Raw genomic sequence first — 24,555 nt, 5'->3', positions numbered from 1 at the left:
TTAGTGGCTAAGTCATGTCTGACTTTTAGGACTGTAGCCTGCCAGGCTCCTCTGTCTATGTAATTCTCCAGGCAAGAATACTGGAGTGGGTTACCTTTCCTTCTATAGGGGATCTTCCTGACCCAGGGATCGAACCCACATCTCCCGCATTGCAGGCAAATTCTTTATTACGGAGCCAGCACAGAAGCCCCCCCCACTAAATAATTCTTGTCAAATCCTTGATGTAGGGTGTGCCTTAGAGAAAACCCAAATTAAAGGACATTGAGGAGACACCCTGTGTACACCTCGTGATGCTGGAGGCAACACTGAGATTCGGGGATTTGAGGTGGATTCTGAGCTGTGTGCAGCTAGTTTCTCACCCCATCCGGCCTGATGTCCAAGAAGAAAATTAAACCTATTCACACCACATTTGAACCTTGTTACTGTAACATGTTAAACATAAAATATATTTCCAAAGCTCTCTGTTAGCCTGCTTACAATCTCAACAAGATATTCTGTTAATTACCATACATAGAGGTAGATCCCAAAGAAAGAAAAACAGTTCTACAGGCAAGTAGATTTCTTGTCGGTTGAGATAGTTGTTTTCTATATATAGATACTTGTTTCTCGCTTCTGCTCCCATGTTTAGCCTCTGGGGCTCTTCTTGGTTGTATCTAGTTCATTGTTTTTGGCTCATTTGGACATTCTCTGTGTATTGTATTTTTAATATAAAATTATGTATTTAGCAACAAGCTTGGAAACAGATTAAGTTTCTGGTACCAGAACTACTGCTCAAAATGACAAAGTACAGCCAGGAGTGTGAGTCATTCCGAGTCCTGCTTCTTCTTCACTGGGGATTCCAGTGTCTAGTGAGCTGTGAGCTTGCATTGATCCTTGGGCCTTATTAATGTACCGCATTAGAGCATTTACAGGCCAACCAGAGAGTGAATCCAAGACTTGGGATTGCAGAGGGAAACTGCATCTTTTTGAAGACTGCAGCTACTTAGCCCCCACCTCAAATCAACAATTAATCGTTAAGTGTCTGTGTGGCAGTGCAGTGGGTTTGGTGGGAGGAGGATGCACGCATACTTCAGAACATCTGCTCGCGTCCTCCTGTTTTTGAGTTTAAAAGATAAATTACTTGAATTGACGTGTTGTCTAGCCAGTTTCTAGCACATAAATAACTCTCAAGGTAGAAAGTAGTTTCAGCTACAGAAAGTAGATGGTATTGTCCCTTCAAGTGTTTCTCCTGAAAGTCATTGAAAGAGTCTCACAGCAGATACTTTCTGTTTGGATTATTTTCCCAGGAAACCCATGAATGATGTTTGCACATGACAGCACAGTTCCCTAGGTCAGGAGCAAACTTACCTGACCTTACATGTTGGAGATCTGACATCTTCTGTGATGACTTTACACAGTGACAGCTATTTGGAAAGAAATCTTTTTCTTAGTGAGATAAATTCAGGTTTTGGTCATGTCAGCAAGAAATTAACATAAAGCCTGAGCAAAGCTAACTAGTTTCTCTGTGTTAACACAGAACATTATATTCATTATGCCCATCAAAATATAGAAGGACTAATTGAGACTGAAAAAATAAAGTCAGCTCCTCTCGGAGGGTTTCCTGGCAAGGCAGCTCACCCACTCTAAGCCTCTTGTCTTTCCTTCACTGTGGGCCTCTGGGCCGGCACAGAACAGCATCCTGTAAAATTACATTAAATTAGAGAACACTCGGGCGGCATTAATAGCATGTCTTGACATTTTTTCATGGCTCAAAGAGCAGTAACTGATTATCTACTATAAGCTGTGCACTGGAGATACCTAGGAATGAGCGATTCTTTCTGTCTATATTAATCCTTCTATCCATATGTTGACCAATCATTTGATGTATCAAGCAATCAACTAAATGAACTATGGATCTTCTTTCCTTTCTGCCCATCAGCCCTCCCACTTATTCTGACCTCTCTTCTTTCAAATTAAGATCTAAACAGGGACTTCCTTGGTGGTGCAGTGGTTAAGACTTCGCCTTACAACACAGGGGTTGCGGGTTTAATCCCTGGTAATCCTGGTCAAGGAACTAAGATCCCACATACCTCACTGCCAAAAAACCAAAAAACACAACAGAGACAATATTGTAACAAATTCAATAAAGACTAAAAATGGTCCACATCCCCCCCCGCCTCCCCCCAAAATCTAAACAAAGCTAGAATCAGAGTCTCTGGCAGTTGAGCTCTGAATTCTAATCTTACCTTGGTGACTCGGAGCTTCCACATCTGTTGAATGAAGGGCTGAGAGCCGCGCCAGCCGGTGCAATTGACAGTTTCTGGCATCCGTAGCTCCTGGATCAGAGTGCCTCTGTTTTGGTCCTGGCTTTATCCCTTCCTGTCTTTGTGACCTTGGGCAGAGTATTTAATCTTGCCGTGCCTCAGTTTCCTCATCTGTGAAATTAGGGTCATCATTTTACCTACCAGCTAGCTGTTTGGAAGCTCAGATGAGGTGGTCTCTGTAAATTGCTTAGAACAGTGTGTGGTGCATATTAAGTGATCAGTGTTCACCCGGTTATCGTTGCTACCATGACCTCTATTATTTGTGTACCATGGATGCTTGACCTGCCTGTTATCTACCCTAGTTTTCTTCCTCCATCCACCTTCACAAGGCTCATAGTCTAGTATTGAGAAAAGCATGATTACTTGGTAAAAATAGAAGATGACATGTAACTGGGTATCAGGATGAGAAGGGGTTTGCCAGGGAGAGAATACAGGGGCCATCATAGGCAGAAAGAACTGTGTTAGAACGCAGGAGAGAGCTTGGTGAACAGCAGTCTGTTGTGGCTGGTGTCCAGGATGCTTGTGGGATGATGGAGGTGATGAATGGAAATGTGATCCTGCATCATTATACAGACGGACACTTAGTGACACCCGAGACACTGGCTCCTCAGCACAGTGACTCCCCACCATGGGAGACTAGGCACCCGTGATTCCCCAAAAGTGGGCTCTGAGTCTCAGAGAGGCCGTGAGGGACTCATGGATGCATTGTGAAACCCTCACCAGTTTTTCCTCAGGACACGTGCTTCCCTTTTCTTAATATTGGTGTTATTTAATGTCAGGACTCACTTATCCATTGGCCAAGCTTTGGGGGATAAGGTGCCCCAGCTTTTATGCTTCTGATTGAATAGCTAAGTAGCTCATCCTAGCACAGAGAGCTCCACGGTAGGTATTGTGAGGCTTCAGGCCTGGGGTTGCTTCTAACCAATAGTGGGACCTTAAAAGCCACTTTCCTTCTCTAGGTCATGTTTCTTTATCTGTGAGATAAGAGAGGTGGCTTGGGGGTTCTTATGCACCCCTTTCGGAGAAGGCAATGGCACCCCACTCCAGTACTCTTGCCTGGAAAATCCCATGGACGGAGGAGCCTGGTAGGCTACAGTCCATGGGGTTGATAAGAGTCGGACACGACTGAGCGACTTCACTTTCACTTTTCCCTTTCATGCACTGGAGAAGGAAATGGCAACCCACTCCAGTATTCTTGCCTGGAGAATCCCAGGGACGGCGGAGCCTGGTGGGCGGCCGTCTATGGGGTCGCACAGAGTCGGACACGACTGAAGTGACTTAGCAGCAGCATGCACCCCTTTGACAGTTTGGTGAAGCCTCTAGGAACCCCTTCAAGTTTTTAAATGCCTCAAATAAAATACACAGAACTACAAAAGAAACTGTTTCATTGAAAGGAAGATATAAACATAGTAAATAAATTTGGTATGATGATATATGTACATCTCATTAACGCATTAAGTGGCTTCATAGCTACTTAAGTTCAAATCATTGATGAGCACAAATGACATTTTGCAACATCTGCAGTAAAAATACCTGGAATTTACATTGAAAACCAAGTCACAGGTGCTGTTAATACCAGTGTGGTTTGTGATTTTTATTTGTGATTAGAGGAAATGTCATACTTCAGTTAGAGGCTAGTGAAAATAAGGATGTAGTTATTTTTCCCATCCAAATTTATGGAACCTCGGATTGTACCTTTGGACCGTGTATTGGTGATCCATGGAACTCAGGTTACTGATCCTTGGACTTCTAGGATGTTCTTTTGCTGATTCTTTGGCTATCAAATGATGTGATAATCTCCATAATACTCAATTTCCAAATAAGTGAAAAATGTTAAAATTTCCATTTAATTCGTAAAGCTCCTATCATTTGTTATGAGAAGATCCCAGGTGCTTGGGGAGGTACGGGAGGAGCTTTTATCTGCGGTATTGACTGCACTGGGGTCTGGTTCAGCACTGCTTATGGCAGTTGCTCAAGGCGCTCAATAACGGCAGCTGTGGAGGCGTAGGCCACGCAGCTGATCTCATGCACTTAGTGAATCCTGAGCCATTGCTACCAGTGGACAAGCAGGGATAGGGTCCCATGCGCCTCTGGTCACACTGCGATCAGCTGATCAGTATATTAATATAACTGTTAAAGAAAACATCTTACTTAATATGTGTTGTTGACTCAGTGACACTGAACTCACAGCTCACAGCACTACAACTCATGCCTGAATGAAGCTTATCTAACACATCACAGTGTTCTTAAGCTTAGGAACACGAGACAGCACGTCAGCACAATGCTCAGGGGCCATTTTAAACAGTGAAGTCACCAATGAAAAGCACAAAATTGTGAAACGATGGCAGTAAATAGACTGGAAGTAACACTTGTTTATGGTATGAGAGCTGAATCAAGAAGGCAGAGTAGAGCCTCGTTTGGCCTTAACTGGAATCATGTGCATTAGGGTCTCAAACTTTTTGCCTCTCTGCACATGTCCACCGAGAACCACTGAAGTGCTCCCTGTATATTTTTGTTTGGTTGGTTTTTTGTTTTGGCCTCTCTGAGTAGCGTGCAGGGTCTTAACTCCTTGACCAGGGATCGAACCCCTGCCCCTGCAGTGGAAGTGTGGAGACCCACTGGACTTCCAGGGACTTCCCATACTGCCTGTATTATTTTTGCAGTTACACGTGAATTTTAGTGAGTAGGTGCCTTTGCAGTCCTGGGGATTGACCATTTATGCCAGTATTTCTTTCTGGACCTGAGGTCTAGTTGTGACGCTGCCACTCTGTGTATGATCTTGATTTAGTTATTTTACTACTCTGGGTCTCTATTTTCTTACTCATAAAACAAAGATGTGGGGATAGATCAGTCATGGTAGGTTTTTGTTTTTGAATAGCAGAAGTAACTTCATTCATGTGAAAGCTCAGGTAGTTGGCTTCCTGCCTCCCGCACAGCTCTTCTCTTCCACCAGTTTTATCAAGAACATACAGAGAACCATTAGGCTAGATTTTCCTGTTGGTTAGATTTTCCCTTTTATTCATATGACAAATTTTATTCATTTGACAACTATTTTATTCATTTGACAAATATTTATTGAGCTTGACACAATTCCGGATGCCGTTCTTGTACCAAATTCACTAAAAAAATGGTTAGGACTGTTTGTAAATGGCCTGCAAATCACCTTTATTTGTAATTCTTATTAAATAGGTTTTCATCTTCTGACCTCTCTTACTATCAAATGGTCAAAATGATCTTTCAAATTCACTGATTTTTCAGATTCACCAGATTCACTGAGGAGCACTGTTCAGGCTTCGCTTGCCCTGGTCTGGGAGTCCTTCATCTCTGAGATTAGAACGAAAAACACCCTCCTTGTTGGTCACATCTGAAGGTAGGTCATTTGGAAAGCAGGGCCCTCACCCACAAGCTAACCCCGTTTAAGGTGGCACCCAGTATTGTCCTGGGCATCCCTCATTTTGGGGGTTGTGCTTAACTTCTCTACTAGAAGGTCGTCATGATGGGGATGCCTTTTCCCTCTGGCGAATTCATTTCCCAAACCTATGTGTTCAAGAATAGCAAAATAATGTAGGAGTATGTATTAACAATATTGAAGTCCCCTTCTGCTAGTTTTAAAGAACATTATAATTTTTACATATGGCAATTGATGTGTGATTTTTCTTAGTCTTCTGTACATGAAAACTAAAAGCACAATTTTTTAAGATTATAACTAGTTCTTCAAAGGAGATTGATTCCTCTAAGAGGAAAGAGGGAATGTGCCAGTAGATTTGGATCAGTTTGTTTTCACCTAGTGAATGTATTTTAATCATGAGATCTTCAGATTCATCAGAAGAACAGTGTTAATACTTAATCTTTAGTGAGGGAATCTTCCATCGTTGGCATTTCTGTCCTTTAGAGAAAAAAATAGGATTTTTCTCTGAAATGCCTTTTTCATTATGAAATGATGAGGTTGAATTATTTCTATTTCTGTACTAAGAACTGGCTTAAGGAAGGCATGGAGATGTGTGGTAGCTTCAGTTTTAATTTGATATGGATTACTTCATGTTGACAATCGTAGGTTTTTAATAAATCTGTTGATGTTCAGATGGTCTGGGCAAAAGGACATGGTCTGCAAGGAAACCCTATTCCAACGGATACCTTGGTGGCTCCGGTGAGCTCTACTTCTCATCACGCAGGCCCTGTACATTCCCCTCCTCACTGACTATGCTTGACCACGCAGCTTACTTTGGTCAGCAGGACATTAGCAGGATATAAGCAGTGGCTTGGTGAGCACTGGAACGTTAGGCCTTGTCTTCTTGGAATGTTCCTTGGTGCTGTAGAAAAGCTTACACTTGACTCTTAAATGATTGGCTGTGTGGCGAGAAACCCTGAAGGATGAGGCCATCTTGAATGTTCCAGCCCAATCCAGCTTCTGACTGAACATCACCTATGGAGTGACCTCACCTACACTATGTTGAATAAAACTGCTCAGCTGAACCCAACCAATCCAGTGAATTGTAAGAAACAATCAATTATTGTTGTCTTAAGTCACTGAGTTTTGCCGTGGTTAGTTACATTGCAGTCAATAACAGAAATTATGCCCTACTTTAAAAAATATGTGCAAAGGGATATTATTCTGTGAAGATACCTTGTCCATTCAGTTCATAGAAGACATTGTTCATTTCCTAATGCTGTGATGCTGTAATGCCACTGGAAGTACATTGAGCAAGGGTAGGCGTGTGTGTGTGTGTGTGTGTGTGTGCGTGTGTGTGAACTAATGTTGTGGAATCCTTTCTTCCACCGTTGCAACTGAGTGTTATACATGCAATATTTTTATTTTCACGAAGGATATATCTGAAGAAGATACCTTGAAAAGTAATCACTCTTTTATACATTCAGGTTATGGAAGATACTGAGAAGTATAAAGAAAAGAACCATCACCTAGAATCCCACCACCCTGAGGCCAACTTTGGGGAGTTTTCATTTTGTAACAATAGTTAACATAGTAAAAAGCTTTCCTTTATATTTCTTTGAAATCCTAGTATATAAATTATATCCATTGAGAGTGTAGATGCTCTAATACCCTTATACAAGTAGTTTTAAACATGTGCTCAGATCTAAATTAGTATTTATAACTTGGCTTAAACTTATAATTGCTATAAAATAAGTTAATATCTAACTTTTTAGTAAGTGCCACTGTATAAATTTACTTTCTCCTTCCTCTTCCCTCTTGACCTTGAAACTCAGATGAAATATCATAGAAAGCATGATTTTCTCCTTCATGTTGGAGGAAACTGGAAGGAAGCTATCTTTTAGATAGTCTGCCCACAAGGGTACAAAATTAGAGCTTTCCTTTGGGTTTGCATCCTCCCTCTTCTGTTTCCAACACCCACAATATTCCAAGTTCTTTGTGCTTAAGAGAAAAACTAGGAAGACCCCTTCCTGATCCAAATAGTCCTTCTAAGAGGCTTATTGTACTCTCAGGTGTTGCATTTCATTACAGATGGTGCATTTTTTATGAATATGCTAGGTAAGAAAGAGAAGCAAAAGAACGTTTTAACGCCTTCTTCTCATCTTCTTCCCTCCATGCCCTTCTTTGATCCCTTCTGCCCTCCTTCCAAGCTTTTTGTTTGCTTGTCATGTTTCCAAGTATTAGTAAGATGAGGTCTTCTTCACCTGTCAGAAGTCTTGCCCATGACCTATGGTTGGGATGATTTTTTCCATTATTTTAAATATGAGAGTTAGAAACATTCATTCATGGCACTGCATGCCTAGCACTGCATTTTTTTTTTCCCTTTAATAATCAGTTTATGGAAGTTTGAGATCTGGTGGCTTCTGCCACTGAGTAGGTAAGTCCTGATGTAGGATGGAATAGAATCATTTTGAAATGCAAAATTTTAGATCACTATATTCTGTTTCACTTCAAGATGTTAAGGAAGGAAGAGGTGTTGAAATGATATATATAGTGCACCTTACCATTACTTTTTTTTTTTCTGTTTAACAAAACTGAAGGTGAGGGCCATTCTTTAATTCATGACTTGATCACTGTTTGTGGGATGCCCTAGGTTTGCCTCTCTCAGAGCTGCTGCTGGGTGTGGGGAGTGCGGAAGTGAAATCATTTGCTTAGTGACACAGATGGAGTTTCGGCAGCACCAGAACTTCAAAACAGGTCACCATTTCTTTGAGGTGTTACTTTATAACAAATTTCCAGTCTTGATTTGCTTTTTAAATTGATATTTCCTGTAATGGAGTAAGATGATAGTCCATAGATGTTCATACAGGATTTATGAGTTTTAGAATAATTGACTATATGTATGTTGCCAAAGCTATAAAATTTGACTTACTATCTAATAGCCGTTTGGTTGGTAAGTTCAACTCTTAATTTCTAAAAGTTGTTATATATGTATAACTAAAATTTTTATATATGTATAACTGAATCACTTAGGTATATGTCAGAAATTAACACATTGTAAATCAACTACACCGAAATAAAATAAATTTTAAAAATTAAGTTATTTTCTTTATGGCGATACAAAGTGCTGTTTGCTTTTTCTGAATTACCTGTGTTTAAAAAAACAAACTAAAAGAGTGGAATTTTGTGTCAGTCCCCTGCTGGATTGCATGACTTATGTCCCTTTTACTGCTGAAAATTTTTAGCAAACATCAAAGCTGGATAAGAAACTTAAATGTCTTATTTGAGTTCATTGGACAGATGAAGAAATCACGGCCTGGGGAGGTTACTTGCTGACGTTCACAGAGCAAGTTCAGTGCCAAGAGACTTAGACGTTCCATTGTTTGCCTTGAAGTACGGTACATTTTTCTTTGGGTGTGGATTAATTGCTGGCAGGGCTGGTACCACACGCGCGCGCACATACACACACACACACGTCCACACTCTCACACGTTCTTTGTGACGAATCCGTTTTCAGAGGCGTGGGCTGTGCCCTGTCTTCTCCCAAAGCTACTCTGAGACGAGTATGGGGTGCACCCGCCTGTCAGGAGGTCCTGGGAGGCACCATTGGGGGGCACACGAGATACGGAGGAGACTGGGTGATAGCAGGCGTGGGCAGGTGGAGCCCACAGGGACAGCGGGGTCTCCTGCGCGGAGCACTCTCTTTGGAGAGGGTGTAGAATAAGTTCCCAGTGGCCCCCTGCGGGGGTGACAAGAAGGGTGGTTTGTGTCCCTGTCTTTCCTGAAGGTCTTCTCAGAGGACCGTGATGGAAGGCCCACGGGCAGAGCCTCCGGCCCTAGAGGCAGGCCTCGGTGTGTGTGGGAGCTGAGCGCATGGAGAAGTGGGGCGCGGGGTGCCTGTGAGGGGCCACGTCTGCAGGCCCCCCCCCGGGGGGGGGAGGTGGTGGTGGACTGGGCTGTGAGCCGAGGTCTACACGCAGTGCGGCTCTGACAGGGGCCCCGTCTCGGCTCTTCTCTGTTTTTCCATGTGCGCCCAGGGGCGTGGAGGAGGAGGACGGGGCTGAGCAGTAGGCGCCCCGGCGACGCCGTCGGCTCCGGGCAGCCTCTGTCCCCCGATCCCAGCGCCCCCTCCACCTGCTCCTGCCTGCAGATGGAGCGTTAGATGCTGTGTTGCTGGACTTCCTTGCCCTCTGGTGTCCGGATGGATTCGGGAATGAGGAGGCTGTAGAGGAGATGGGAGAGAACCGTGAAGTCAGTCTCTGTTCACCCGAGTCTCTTCTTGCCATCAGGCAGGTGGTTTTCTCCATCGCTCTCTTGGAAGCCACAGTCCGTTGGGCCTCCCCTCCCGCCGCCGCAGCTCTTTCTCGGTCCCCGTGGCTCTGTCCTTGTCCCCTGGCCTCCCGGGGACACGTTGCATTCCCTGATTGTTTCCCCCAGCCCCACCACACCTGGTAAATAATCCCCTATTAAATCTCCTCAGTTGTCTCATGTGCCTGTTCCATCTGTTTCCTGCTGGGCTTGGCTGAGACACTGTTTTGAAGAGTTTGCTCTCCAGACAGAATTGAATGAGATGAAACAGCTAGAGATGGTCTGAAGATATAAGATAATGAAGTGTAAATTGTACTTAGCCCTAAGGACACTCAGCATGTAGGATACATTAACAAAAGAAGGGGTGCTTATGAAAGAAGACAGTTTTGGAGGGCTGCCTTAGGTTGTAATTGGTGAAATTTTTTTTTTTTTGGTCTACTCTATGGGTAGCTCTGTTTCAGTTGTGGTTTGAAAATTAGAAGTTCTGCCTTATGATCATGTATGCAGTTAATTATAATGTATTTGACCCTGTAAGGTGGAATAATAGATAATTCATAGAAACAGAAGAGTGAAGTGGATCTACCTATCTGGAAATTTCAGAGATTTCTCTCATGTATTTTAATTTTAGATAAGTAAGTCAATTCCTCCTAATTTCTTATATTTCTTATCCCTCTAATGGGTTATAATCCAGTTTTTGGAAGATTTTAAAAAAAATTGATGTGAAAGGCATTTCAAGCTGCTTAGAATAAAGTGCTGTAGCAACAGAAAGTGCTGATTTTGTACTTATTTACAGAGGGCCCCCTGTGAGTCAGGCATTGAGCTAAGCACCATGGAGTCAGTAATGAATAGTGTTTGATCACTGCTTTCAAGGAAATCACAACATAGTTGGGAAAATAGACTTCAAACAAATAATTATGATAAATATTTTAAGTATTATAAGTGTCTACAGGGTATTATGTATATCTAAATGAGGGTGTAGTTAAGCTTGTCAGTGTCAGATATTTCTTCATGGAACAAGTGACATTGAGTTGTGTGTTGAAGAATAGTAGTTTCCCAGGGAGAGAAGGGGGGATGGTATGAAAGAAGGTGTGGAATTTCCTGGTAGGTTGGAGAATCAGTGAGGCATATGATTATTTGGCCAAAATGCTGGTGGCCTTTGAAGGAGTGCCTGCACTTGAGGCCAAAGGATAGAATAGCAATCTGATCCCTAAAACTTATCACTTAAAATAATACAGAAGGCACATGCACTTTAAACATTAGGAGTGAAGACAAGACAGAAATAATGTTTTTGGACATTGAAATATTGCTAGGCCTCATGGAGCACGTGTTCTAAATACTGAGCAATGCATATTTCTAATTCATGAGCATCTCAAAGGAAGGGGAGCAACCCATTGGTACCTTCTATCAGTGTGTTACTTTGCCCAGATTTGTGTGTACTTACACCAGATTTATCACCATATAATTACTTTGTGTCACTTTAGAATTATGTAAAGTAAGGAAATATGGTGGATTACCTTTTCAGTTGCTAAGGATTATGTTAGCATCCATATTTCATGATCACCTGTTTGGGAGAACATATCTGACACCCTTACCATAAGAGACAGTTGAGCCTTCTTTCTTTTAATTATTCTAGTCCCTAAAACTTAAGGATCAGTAAGCTTGATGTCCTAAGGTAGGGAGTTGGTGACAACAGTTTTATCAATATCAGACTTTCAGACACAGTGAATTTCCAAGTGTTGTTTACTACATGGGACACTGATAAACAAGAATTCTTCTGCAGAGGCCTGAACAAAATGGTGTAATACACGAGTATTAGAGCAAAAGCCTTTGTGAACAGAAAGCTTTTAATCTGCTCATAGTCAAGGTTATTTTATCGTCAGGATATTGAAGTTCGTGAATTATAGACACGAACAAAGTCCGATCAGGTGTCATGGAACTAAAGGGGAGAAGCCCAGAATTAAGCTTAAACTCCCTGTCCTGCAGGAGCTGCATCTCTGCTTTATTCTTTCCTTATCCTGTTTGGTTGCTTGTTCTATTTCTGCTTTAGTTATCTTTTGCTTTGTAACAAACTACCTCAAAACTTATTGGCTTAAAACAACCATCACCATTTAATATCCCTCAGAATTCTGTAGGCTAACTGGGCTCAGCTGGGGGTGGTTCTTCTGCTCCAAATGGTGTTGCTGGGGCTGTAGTTCTCTGTAGGTTCAGATGAATCAGGGACCCCAGCTGACACTCCCACATGGCAGGCAGTTGGTGCTGGCTGTAGACTGGGAGTCCCGCTGAGATGCCAGTGGACCCCTGAGTGCTCTTTCATGTAGGTCTTGTCCTTGTGGCTTGGGCTTCTCTCAGCCTGGGGGCTTGATTACAAGAGTGGGCATTACAAGTATGCAAAAGCAAAAGTTACCAGGCGCTTGAAGGCCAGGGCTCAGAAATCCTGGGTGACCGTCCCTGCTGCATTTTTTTGGTCAAAGCATTCCCAGGGCCAGCTGCCTGGAGAGGGGAAACAGACTTGGGAAGAGTGACAAACAATTTACACTTTTTTTTTTCTTTTTTGTACGTGACTCAATATGACCAACATGTCCCTCAGGCCCCAGTCTTCATGCAAACAGTTTAGTTCAGTGTTCATCACTAATTGGATGTACGTGCGTGCCTTGTGTCTTCCTTTGTGGCTTTTGGGTCTTCCCGTGTGGCTCAGCTGGTAAAGAATCCGCCTGCAATGCAGGAGACTTGGGTTCGATCCTTGGGTTGGGAAGATCCTCTGGAAAAGGGAAAGGCTACCCACTGCAGTATTCTGGCCTAGAGAATTCCATGGGCTGTATAGTTCATGGGGTTGCAAAGAGTCGGACACGAATGAGCGACTTTCACTTCACTTTACTTCTGTGTCTGCAGCCTCTGTGTCAGCATCAAATGCTCCCAAGTTCAGATACTTCCAAGAGACACTCGTTGGTTGCTGGCTGTCCACTCACCAGTGGGTTGAGATGCCCAAGTCTTGTGTTATTGAGGATTCTGTTTGAGAGGCCAGGGTAGGGGATTATGTCATGAGAAGTGTGGGAGGAGTAGGCAGCGGCAACTGAGAGCATTAGTGGGATTTGAAGGAACTCGCAGATCCTATCCATTCTGCTGATGCTAGAGAGTTCTTTCCTTTCTACGTCCCATAAAAGCTCTGCTTGATCTGCCTTCTGATCTCTTGCATCATCCTCTCCTTGCTTTGCTTGTTTTTGTTGTTACTCCTGTGCACCGCTCTCCCTCCTACCCTATGTCCTTCCGTGTCCACGGACAGGAGGCCTCTCCTCTCTCCCCACCTGTCATTTAGCTTCTGACTTACCCTTCAGACCTCAGCCAAATGTCACTTCCACAGGGGAGCGTGGCATCTTTTGGACTGCATCTCACCCCGTTCCATCTGTGTTTCCTTCATGGCACTGATCAGAGTTCGTCATCTGGGGCCTGTGGGGCCGCTGGGTCACCGTCTGCCTCGCACTGTGGGCTTTAGAGGCAAAGGCGTGTGTTTGTGCTCCTCAAGGTGCGAGCGGGACTCAGATTGGGTGCCGTCAGTTATTCGTGGTTTGAGTGATTTGAAAGTTAGAAGTAGTTGCCTTGAAAAGGTAAGGAGTAAGTGGAGAGAATCTTCGTCGTGATGAGAGAAGTTAAGAGCAGCCTGGTTTGGGTACTACAGGGACGTCCTTTCTCAGGAAGCCCCCGCCGCACTGTGGTGTTTAGGAGTCACTTAAGTCCTGTCGTTAAGAACATACTGGTGGACTTCTCTGGTGGCCCAGTGGTTGAGAATGTGCCTGCCAATGCAGGGGAAACGGGTTCAATCCCCGGTCTGGGAAGATTCCACATGCGACGCAACTAAGCCTGTGTGCCACAGCTCCTGAGCCTCACGTGCCCTCGAGCCTGTGCTCACAACGAGAGGCCTGTGCGCTGCAGTGAAGAGAAGCAGCTGCTGTCCGCAGCCAGAGAAAGCCCGTGCAGACCCAGCACCACCAAAAAGAAATTAACAACAATGACAGCAAAGAAGATACTGGTAGAGGATGTGTGGTAGTTTCTGAAATGTAGCAGGAATTCCTGCCTAAAAATAGACAATAAGTGCCTAATTAAAAGCCAACTTCTTTTTTGTTTCCAGCCCCATGTGGCCCCAGTTCCTTGTACAGAGATCTCAGTGGGCAAAGTTTGTGCCTGTGGGGCCGGGACAGCTCTTTCCATTCCTGCTGACTCTCCCATGAGGCCAGGGACTTGTTTGACTGTAAGTCAAAGATCAGTTAGATTACAGCTTAGGATGAGATATGCCTGTGAGCATAATCTTCAGATAACCACAGCTGTAACTTTTTGTCCAATTCTGTTGCACACCATCTAAAAACAAAGTGAATGTGGAAGAATCAAAATGGCAGAAAAGAAATAGAAAGAGAAAGAAATAACTGAGATTCTATTTTACTCAAAGATTCTGTATACTATGAGTTCTAGGGTTTTTCAGTTCCACATTTTCAGAGATTAAGATGGAGGGTAATATTGTTTCAGTTAGTTTATTTCACTGAAATAATTTAATTCAGTAAATATGTATTGAATATTTGTGTCTTAGTGGAGGGTGTGAAAACAAATACAAGTTGGTCCATGACCTTGAAGTTTACACCTCCCATGGAAACATGGTATGTGTCTGTGCCATGCAATCCTAATAATGAAGAGATCGATAAAGCGGGCTGGACAGGACCTGACTAGGGGCTGGGGTAGTTGTGAATGTCTTTATAGGGCGAGCATGGCGAGCTGGTCTCCACGGTTGAGTAGATTTAGGACAGTTTGCACAGAAGGGAGGGCACTATAGGCTGGGAAAGCGCCATGTGTGAAAGTTAAGAGTGAGAGAAGGAGCAGGAAGGCCCTTCCACTCGGCCAAGGCAGTGAGAGCCTGGGGGTAGGAATGAGAAGTTAGGGAACAGACGGCTGTGGGGGGACCCCAGCCTTTAGGTGGCTTCCATGTCTTGGCTGTTGTGAAGACACATACACCCTGATGCTCACAGCAGCACTGTTCACAACAGCCAAGACATGGAAGCCACCTAAATGCCCATCAACAGATGAATGGATAAAGAAGATGTGGGACATATAAATGGTTAATATGTATAATGTATATGCATTATACACACACTTTTATATATATATATAAAATGGAATATTGCTCAGCCATAAAACAATGACATGTCATTTGCAGCAGTATTGATGGACCTAGAGATTATCATACTAAGTGAAGGAAGTCAGAAAGAGAAAGACAAACATCATATGATATCACTCCTATGTGAAATCTAAAATAATAATACAAATCAAATTTACAAAACAGAAACAGACTCAGGCATAGAAAATATGTGGTTACCAGAGGGGAAAGGGGGTTGAACTTTGGGATTAGCAAATAAACACTGCTATGTATGAAACAGATGAACAACAAGGACCTACTGTACAGCACAGGGAACTGCATTCAACATCTTGTGCTAACCTACAATGGAAAAGAATCTAAAGCTTCTTTAGATTCTTTTCCATTGTAGGAAACAGTGTCAGACTTTATTTTTTTGGGCTCCAGAATCACTGCTGATGGCGACTGCAGCCATGAAATTAAAAGACGCTTACTCCTTGGAAGAAAGGTTATGGCCAACCTAGATAGCATATTTAAAAGCAGAGACATTACTTTGCCAACAAAAGTCCGTCTAGTCAAGGCTATGGTTTTTCCAGTGGTCATGTATGGATGTGAGAGTTGGACTATAAAGAAAGCTGAGCGCCGCAGAATTGATGCTTTTGAACTGTGGTGTTGGAGAAGACTCTTGAGAGTCCCTTGGACTGCAAGGAGATACAATCAATCCATCCTAAAAGAGATCAATCCTGGGTGTTCATTGGAAGGTCTGATGTTGAAGCTGAAACTCCAATACTTTGGCCACCTCATGCGAAGTGTTGACTCATTGGAAAAGACCTTAATGCTGGGTAGGATTGGGGGCGGGAGGAGAAGGGGATGACAGAGGATGAGATGGTTGGATGGCATCACCAACTCGATGGACATGGGTTTGGGTTGACTCCGGGAGTTGGTGATGGACAGAGAGGCCTGGCGTGCTGCAATTCATGGGGTCGCAAAGAGTCGGACACGACTGAGCGACTGAACTGAACTGATATATATATATATATATATATATATATATATATATATATACACTCACACACATATGTCTGTATAACTGAACCACTTTGCAGTATACCTGAAACATTGTAAATCAAATATACTTCAGTAAAATTTAAAAAATACAATACTGTACTATTACGGAAGAACAGAGTTCAAAGGAAGAACTGGTAGTTCCGTGTCTGGATTCCCAGTGGAGAAGACAAGGAAGAAACAAAGGGATACTGAGCCTGGGTGAATGGAAACTTAGTTCCACAATCTCCAGGACCAAGGTTGGGGTGGGTGCTTAGGTGGCGTGGACCAGAGGAATGAGGTGTCTGACAGCAGTGGCAGATAACTGGGTGTAGTTGAAAGATAAAGGCTGGGGATATAAATTAGCACATCAGCAGAATCCTATGGACTGAATAATCCCATAGAATACAAATGTGGAGTTGTACTAGATATTTAAATAGGAAAATAAATAAAGAACCTGTATAGTGAAACCTTCAAATACGGACATCTAGTCGACCAGTGAGTTACTGGTTGGTGTCGGAAACACCTCCAGTTTCCCAGTGAATGTCGCCCTCCTCCCTCTGGTCTGCTCCCTTCTCCCTCAGCCTGGGGTCGGCACTGGCCGGGCTCGCCTACGTCCTCAGCCGACAGCAGTCTCTGCTCCACATTGCAGGGCAGGTGAGCCTCTCGGTCGGGTCCCGCGGCTCTGCTCCTGGCCTGCAGAGGCGTCCTGCTGCATGCGAAGTGGAAGCCGAAGCCTCAGAGGGCCTTGGGCCGGCCAGGTGTCTCCCCGGGGGCCGCCGTCCCGAGCTCACTCCACGACCCCCCTCGCGGCTGCCGCTCCCCACAGTCGTGGGCATGGTGACCCCAGGGTCTTCGCGTGTTTCCCCTTGGCTTGGAACAGTTTTCTTCTCGGCGTCTGTAGGACTTGTTCCCGTGCCTCCTGCACGTCTTGGCTTGTTGGGCCTTCCTTTGCGCTCCTTTTAACGTGGTCGCCCCCGGACTTCCGGTCCAGGCCTGCCGCCCTCCTTCAGCCTTTCCCCTCCTTGGCTGTGTGCTTACCTGTGCGCTGTCTGCCTCTCCGGAAGTGGTGTCCAGGGGAGCCGGGGTTTCTTCCTTTATCACTCTCCGTGACATCCTCAGTGCCTACACAGGGAAGGGACTCAGTAATCACTTGTTAGGCAAATGAACAAAATTCTGATAGAAGCTGCTTTTTCCAGAGGAATTGTGACATCTTTGAGATCAACTGTCAGTAATTTTTATCTTCATATCAGCGCTCAGTAAATGTTGAATAAGTGGATAGAACCTAAAATGTAGAAATGCTATCTCGCTTTATCTAGTTCCAGAAATTTCCATTGCAGAATGGAACCTTTAAATGGTGATGCATGGATGGGGTGTGGAGGAATAGTTTCACTTCATTTAACTGACCTTCCACTTGGGTTTCAGAATTCACATAGCAGTTTGGCAATTCTTTTCGTTATTACTGTGATTATTAATTGGATGCTATTTTAATATTTGGCCCCTAAACTCTCAGCTGATGTTTTAGGAGATTATACTCTACAGGGTGCAGAAATTGCTGGGGCCGACTGCATCTGTTCATGGCCAAGTAAGGAACAGCATTGGCAAGGAACACAGGGTGAATTCAGTTGTGCCTCTGGGAGTCACAGTGGTGATGGTTCATGGTCTCTGGGAAACAGCTGCCTGGGCTTCCTTCCACAAAAGGGATCTTGATTTGGTTACCTGGTGGGTGCTTTATATAAATAAAATAAACAACCTTGAGAGACTGAGGGGGGCTTAAAAAGAGAAAGGAAGAACAGTGTGCAGAAATAGCTCTTTATTTGGGAGCATTGACTTGAGAGATCCCTCTAAAGTTTGCTTTTGTTTTATTTGGTATCACTTTCATCTCTTCCCAGGAGATGCAGATGTCTTTGGAAGGAATGCATGCAGGAAAATAGGCTGTAGGAGGCAGAAATGAATTCTTGAAAGTTTAACAAGCTTCTGAAGGACTGAGCAGCTCTGAGAAGCTGGGCTGTTACCATATTTTGAAGGTTGAGATTTGAGAGAAACCAACTATGGTGTTCCCTGACACCAGCATTGATGTGGTTTGTTGATGATATGACTGAAGGGCCAGGTTCTCATTTGTATTTTTAGGTAGGGCTTTTTCAGAGAGTTCAGACAGTAGGGAAATATGGCACAAAGCAACTTGGAAAACAGCAGCAGCACATTATGCCTTTGCTTACCTTGAAGGTTAAAACGATCCATAGAAAATTATTTTGGGTTTTTCTGGCTGGTGAAAACACTGTAAGTCCTTGTTTTCAATACACTGTCTATAGAGGGTCAAAAGAAAGTTCAAATGTGACATTCCCTACTGCCTGTCAGTTGCTCAGGTGTTTAAATCCGTGTTCCTAGCTCTGCCTAAAAGTGCCAGAGGTATACTGGGTGTTTGGTCTGGGATCCAAAGGCATGTGAGAAGAAACATCAGAGACGAGCCTTCTTTGGTTTTAAAATGTCTTATCTGTGTTTGCGCTCATTTCTTTCCTAATTGAAAAGGACAACTCATGGGGTAACTGAGAAGGTGAACTTGGTGTCCAAGGTGAAAGTGAATGAGAAACAAAAATGTTTCTCTGCAGAGTTTTGTGATGAGAAGCAGGAAATCTGACTCCATGGAGCTCCAAAGAAAGTCCTGCCTATATCTCTTTTTTTCCATTGAAGAGGTCACATCTTTACGTAGCACAATTCTTGGAGTGAGTTCTTCGCTTTCACCAAATGAGTTAAAACGTTTATATCCAACAAATAAAAGATATATTTCCATCAGAGTTTCTTTGATTAGGAAAAGAAAGACACCACTGTGTCTTAAGTTTTTTTTTTTTTCCTGATTGTCTTTTGTATTTTTGACAAGTGCCCTAACTACAATACATCTGGGTTTTAATTCTAAATTCATAGTGATCTCTCTTATTCAACTGATAAGATCATCAAGGTTCTTTTTGTTCTTGTTTTCTTCCTTTGCATTTACCTAGTGTTTATAATTATCTTTCTTTGAGGTTGAACAGGGGAGGGGATAAGAAGAGAATATACAGCAAAAATCACTCATGTTTTCTTCAGTGGCCCATCCTGCTTGTTGATTTCTCCATCCATCAACCCATCAATTCACCCATCCATCTACCCGTGGATTCATCTGTCCATCCATTCATTTATCCATCCATACATGCATACATACATCCACCCATATATCCATCCATCCATTCATCTCTCCACACGTGAACTCAACTTCCGTTGATCATATGCTATGAAGCAGGCAAACTGGGATCTCTCCCATGAAGGAGAGTAGACCAAGTGATAAGCATTTATAATGGAAAAATGTTAACAATCAGGTAAATTCAATCATGGGAAGATCTTACCACCTGTTTTTAGGGGTTTCAGGGAAAGTTTCAGGGAAGAAGTACTGTCTCAAGTGATGGAAGAAGGATGAATTGAAATTTAGCTGGATGAACGCTATGTGTTTGGTCTTGAGTATGGTTACGAGGTGAGGAAGAGTTTCCAGAAGAAGAATTGTGTTTCTGAAGTCCTTGCAAATTCAGAACTCTTCTAATTCAGGAATAATTTTGACAAAAGATGGTGGCTATTTCCTTTTATCAGCTAATGTGGCGCCACCCTGTGGCCACTCTATAAATAGTTTGGCGCTCCCTTGGCTCAGCCTGCTTCGAAACTATTATTTCTTGAAGAATTTTCATATTTGGGGCAGATTTAACATTGATTCAAATTAATGTGCCACCATATTAGTGTTTTAATGTCATATTATTTCAAAGCTACATAATTCAAGTTCACATCAAATAGGACCAGACTCTGGAGAGGTTAGCTCATGGCCATTTGATGGAATTGGAAGTAGCTCAGCATGGGTAGTGTGTAGACCAGAGAGTAAAACTAAGTAAGCTCTTGAGGAGACGGAGGGGAGGAGGAATGGTGGGAGAGTTGATGGAGAAGTATCAGGGCCCTGAACCAAGTATCTGAACCGTGACGAGAGGACTGCGGTGGGCACCCTCTCAAGGGTGTTAAGGAGGGAAGGCAAGGTCAGCCTTAGGCTTCTTCAAGTTTTAATTAATGAAAAAGTTGAAATTAGGCTGAGGCTGTGTATGGATTTCAGATACTTTCCAGGTGGCTCAGTGGTAAAGAATCCACCTGCAATGCAGGAGATGTGGGTTTGATCCCTGGGTCAGAAAGATCCCCTGGAGGAGGAAGCGACAGTGTTCTTGCCTGGAAAATCCCAAGGAGGGAGAAGCCTGATGGGCTGCAGTCCATGGGGTCGCAAAGAGTCTGACACGACTGAGCGCCTAAACAACAACAAATGTATGGGTTTCAGATATTTGTAGAACATTCCCTTTATTTCTAATGAGACTTTGGTTTTAAACAATATAAACTTTCATAACTTCAAAATACTTGTAAGATTTTTGTTTTGTTTTTTGAAGGGTCCACTAAATGTCTTGGAAGAGACAATAAAATATATAGCTTAACCCTAAGAAGATTGGGTAGAGACTCAACCCAGACTTGGGATGAAAGGCTTGGGGAAAATTTGGTAGGGTCTCTGGTAAAATGGGTTAAGAGAAACATGAGTTAGACAAAGTAAAATAGATTTTTTTCAATGGTATGTGGGACTTCTTAGAGCCTTAAATGCATTCATGTCTGCTGTGACCTTTAAGAATGCAGCACGTTTTTTATCACTAAGGAACCTTCACTTTGGAAATAGTCACTGTAGTCTGGTTGAGAGCTGCTTATCTTTTGCCACAATAATGCTGCAAACAAGCACCTACAACCTGTCCATGGAATACAGTAATAAAAATGTATTTAACTTGCAAGTTTGGGAGGTTCAGCTGATCTTGATCTGAACTTGGCTGATTTCAGTTAATCTCACTCACATGTCTCTGGTCAGCTGTGGGTTGGGCAGTCAGGTCTTCTGATCTTAGCTGGATTTGCTCATATGTCTGGGAGTTCAGCTGGCTGTTGGATGATCTAGGACAGCTTTAGTTAGGAAGACTGGGATGCCTTGTCTCTGCTGTATATGGCCTTTATTCTGCAGCTCGCTAGACCTAGCATTTTCTCCTGGCCATGGCAGAGCAGCAAGAGTGGGAGCAAGCCCAACAGCGCATGTACTTTTCAGTGTTTGCTTGTGTCATGTTTGTTAATATCCTGTTGGTCAAGGAAGTCACACTGCCTGGGCCAGAAGAGCAGAGTGAGTAGATGCAGGGAGGGAGAAGACCTGGCTCTCTGCAGTCAGAACCCTGGGACCTAACTTGAGAACTGCTGAGGGAGATCACAGCCCACTGTGAGGACTGAGCTCAGACTTTGTGCTATGCTGTGGCCACAGACTGTACTTCGAGTTCTGATAAGCAGTCTCACAGATAGCTGTCTGGGCCAGGTCAAGTGAGAGAGTGCTCATCTGGTTCCCCACAGGACTTCTGTTATCTTTCTGTGGAACTGTTTCAGGACTGAAAGGGTTGTGGCCATCAGCTAGTTCCAGTTACATTATGTTGGGAATGAAAACACAGAGGCCCAGAGAGGTTAACTGACCAGATTAAAACTGCACAGCTAGGCAGAAGCCAAGCTCAACCTGGAACCTAGATGTTGTCTCAAGCCATTGGGTTTTAGTATCTTCAAAGGAACTGTGTTTGAGAGGGAAGGAGAGGAGGTAGAAGGGACTGAAATTGTGTTTACAGTCTTTGTATATGAACAAATCCCATTCTTTCTGGAAGGAGTGCAAAAAAATAATTTTTAAAATTAAAGTTCGAGGTCTTTGCAAGGGCAAAGTAAATGGTTAAACATTGAGTTGTCACTGACCACTGTGACTGGAGATTTTTTTGGGTGGGGGGAAGAACAGTGGGGGTGTGTTCTGAAGCAGGGAGGGCTCTTGACCGGGGAAGTCATTTCACTGACTGGAGCCCTCCTCTCCCCTCCCATGAACGTTAGGGAAAGCCAAGTGTGGAATGCTTCACGGATCGGCATGTGGTCCTTGCACAGGGCTAGGCTGATCTTCATGCGGTTGCTGTTTTTTTGTCTGTGCCGCTGAAGTGGGTGCTGACGGAGATCCTTGGTAGTACATTTTGTTTTTCTTTCCTCCGCCCCCTCCATACCCCCAAGGACTTCTGCTGCATCTGAAAAGTCAGCAGAGGACTTCTGAGAAGAGAGGAGAGAGTTTGTGTTCTAGGTCTGACTTTATCAAACAGCAGATAGTGAAGGCAGATAGTGAAAGCAGATCTGTGAAGGCAGATTTAGCCTTCCAGAATAGGAACTATGGTAACAACTAATTTAGCTGACATGGGTGGGGAATAATTTGTTCTTTATAAATCATATTTTGTTCAGGAAATGCTCCCCAGTTAATCATTATCAAATAGACTTGATATTTTTATGATGGAACTACTTCCACAAATATGATGTATATTCTCCTGATTTACTTAGAAAATGCAGCAAGTTCCTTACGTGAGAATGAATTTCTTTCCAAGAATGTGTTTGTAAGTCCAATGTGTTAGTGAGTCCAACATAGCCTAGGTACCTGCTTAACACAATGGACTATATAGTACTGTAATAGGTTTTTAATACTTTTCACACAAATAAACATAAGAACCAAACTCAAGAAAGCTTTTTAAGTGTTACAGTACAGTACCTTGTAGAGTATAGTAATACAGTACAATAGTTGGCATACATATGGGGGTGTGTTTGCATTTTTGAACATTCTCTGTAATGGAAACTTTTCCCCCATTTAGATGTCGGTTATTGAACAGTGCGGTGACACAGCAACTGCCTTGTGAAGAGCTTTGTGTGTGCGTTCTCAGTTGCTTCAGTCATATCTGACTCTTTGCGACCCTATGGACAGTAGCCCACCAGGGTCCTCTGGCCGTGGGATTCTCCAGGCGAGAGTAGTGGAGTGGCTTGCTAAGCCCTCCTCCAGGGGATCTTCCAGATCCAGGGACTGAACCATGTCTCCTACATCACAGGTGGATTCTTTACCCACTGAGCCACGTGGGAATCCCAAAGAGCCTTGTAGTGAAAGGCATTTTCTGCTGTTATTTTGTTTGCTTAGGAGCTGCTAGAGTATGTAGAACTACTTACAAACAAATGAAGCTTTGACAGATATACTTTAAAAAAAAAATGTTTTTTTGACTGTATCACATGGCTTATGGGATCTTAATTCCCCCACCAGGGATGGAACCCAAGCCCTTGGCAGTGAAAGCTTGTACTTCTAAACACTAGACCTCCAGAGAATTCCCACTTTTAAAATTCTTGTACTTTATTTTCAGATTGTGTCTCCATACTTCCTCACTGTCAGCTGAGTAACTGTATTTGGGGGCTGTTCAGGTGGACCTGTTCTAAGATCCGTTCTTGAGCATCTCCTGCTCTGTTCCATTTAACAAGGAGGTGCGTTTCCCAGGCCCCCTTGCTCTCTGGTGTCCGAGGAGAGGGATGAGGCATCTCGCTGAGCCTCTTTCTGCTTCTCTGGTATCTCTGGGACAGCAGTGCCTCTCCCATAGCTCCTGCCCACCCCCCACACCTAGCAGCGTCACCTGGCTTAGTTCTGTGGGCTGGCCCCAGGCTCTGGGCTCTGTAACACCTCTTTCTTCCGTCAGCTTTCCTGCCTCATGGCTGCTGGTCTCTGGACTGCCTCCCTGTTCCTTCTGTGGCCTCTCAGCCATTCCAGCGCTCTATAACCAGGCTCTTAGCTCGAAAGCTCTGGAGTGGTTTCTGTTTTCTGGTTGTCTTTGACCAATAACTGGAGAGTTGCCTTCTCATGCAACTTTTTCTCTCATTCGAATCTGCCTTTTGCAGTCTGCTCTGAGGACAACAGCCAGTTTTAACCAGTTTATTTTATGGACGTTAATCTGTAAACGTCAACTGAATGGTGTGAAAGTGTTAGTCACTCAGTCATGCCTGACTCTTTGTGACCCCATGTACTATAGCCTGCCAGGCTCCTCTTTCCATGGACATTTCCTGGCAAGAATACTGGAGGGGGTTGCCATTCCCTTCTCCAGGGGATCTTCCTGACCCAGGGATTGAACCCGAGTCTTCTGCTTTGCAGGCAGATTCTTTACCATCTGAGACACCAGGGAACCCAGCTGAGTGGTAGAGCAGAATAAGTCTAGAGCCTGGACTCTGGCAGCAGAATGCTTGGGCTCCAGTTTCAGCCGCATCACTCATTTCCTGTGTGGCTGGGCAGCTTTCTTAAACTCTCTGCGACTCACTGTTTTCATCTGAAAGATGAAAGTAATTATAGTACCTATCTGTCTCTTAAGATCAATACCTATGGAAGGGAAAGGAAGGATGTGGGATTGGGCAGAGGGAGAAGCTGAGTTGTGATGCACTCTTAACAGCAGCCTTGGTCAACCCCACAGGGAGTTCTAAAGTGGGTTAGACCTTTATTCACTGATGTTGATCAT

General features: G+C 43.6%; 1 protein-coding gene across 6 annotated transcripts in view; it reads left to right on the top strand.

Moving 5' to 3' along the window:
- Nucleotides 1-24,555, top strand: part of PLCB4 (phospholipase C beta 4) — a 478,321-nt gene that overhangs the window by 80,286 nt on the left and 373,480 nt on the right. For 5 of the 6 annotated variants that reach the window (XM_081559122.1, XM_081559119.1, XM_081559121.1 and 2 more), the window contains one exon: nucleotides 5,562-5,673. The exons of the other annotated variant lie outside the window; for it this stretch is intronic. The gene's annotated coding sequence lies outside the window, so the exon portion shown is untranslated. The remainder of the gene's footprint in view (nucleotides 1-5,561; nucleotides 5,674-24,555) is intronic. 6 annotated transcript variants of the gene reach the window in all.

Source organism: Giraffa tippelskirchi, chromosome 13 (assembly GCF_054371585.1).
Source record: "Giraffa tippelskirchi isolate mGirTip1 chromosome 13, T2T-mGirTip1v1.2.pri, whole genome shotgun sequence".
Lineage (NCBI taxonomy): Eukaryota > Metazoa > Chordata > Mammalia > Artiodactyla > Giraffidae > Giraffa > Giraffa tippelskirchi.
This window is presented reverse-complemented; position numbering and strand designations above follow the sequence as displayed.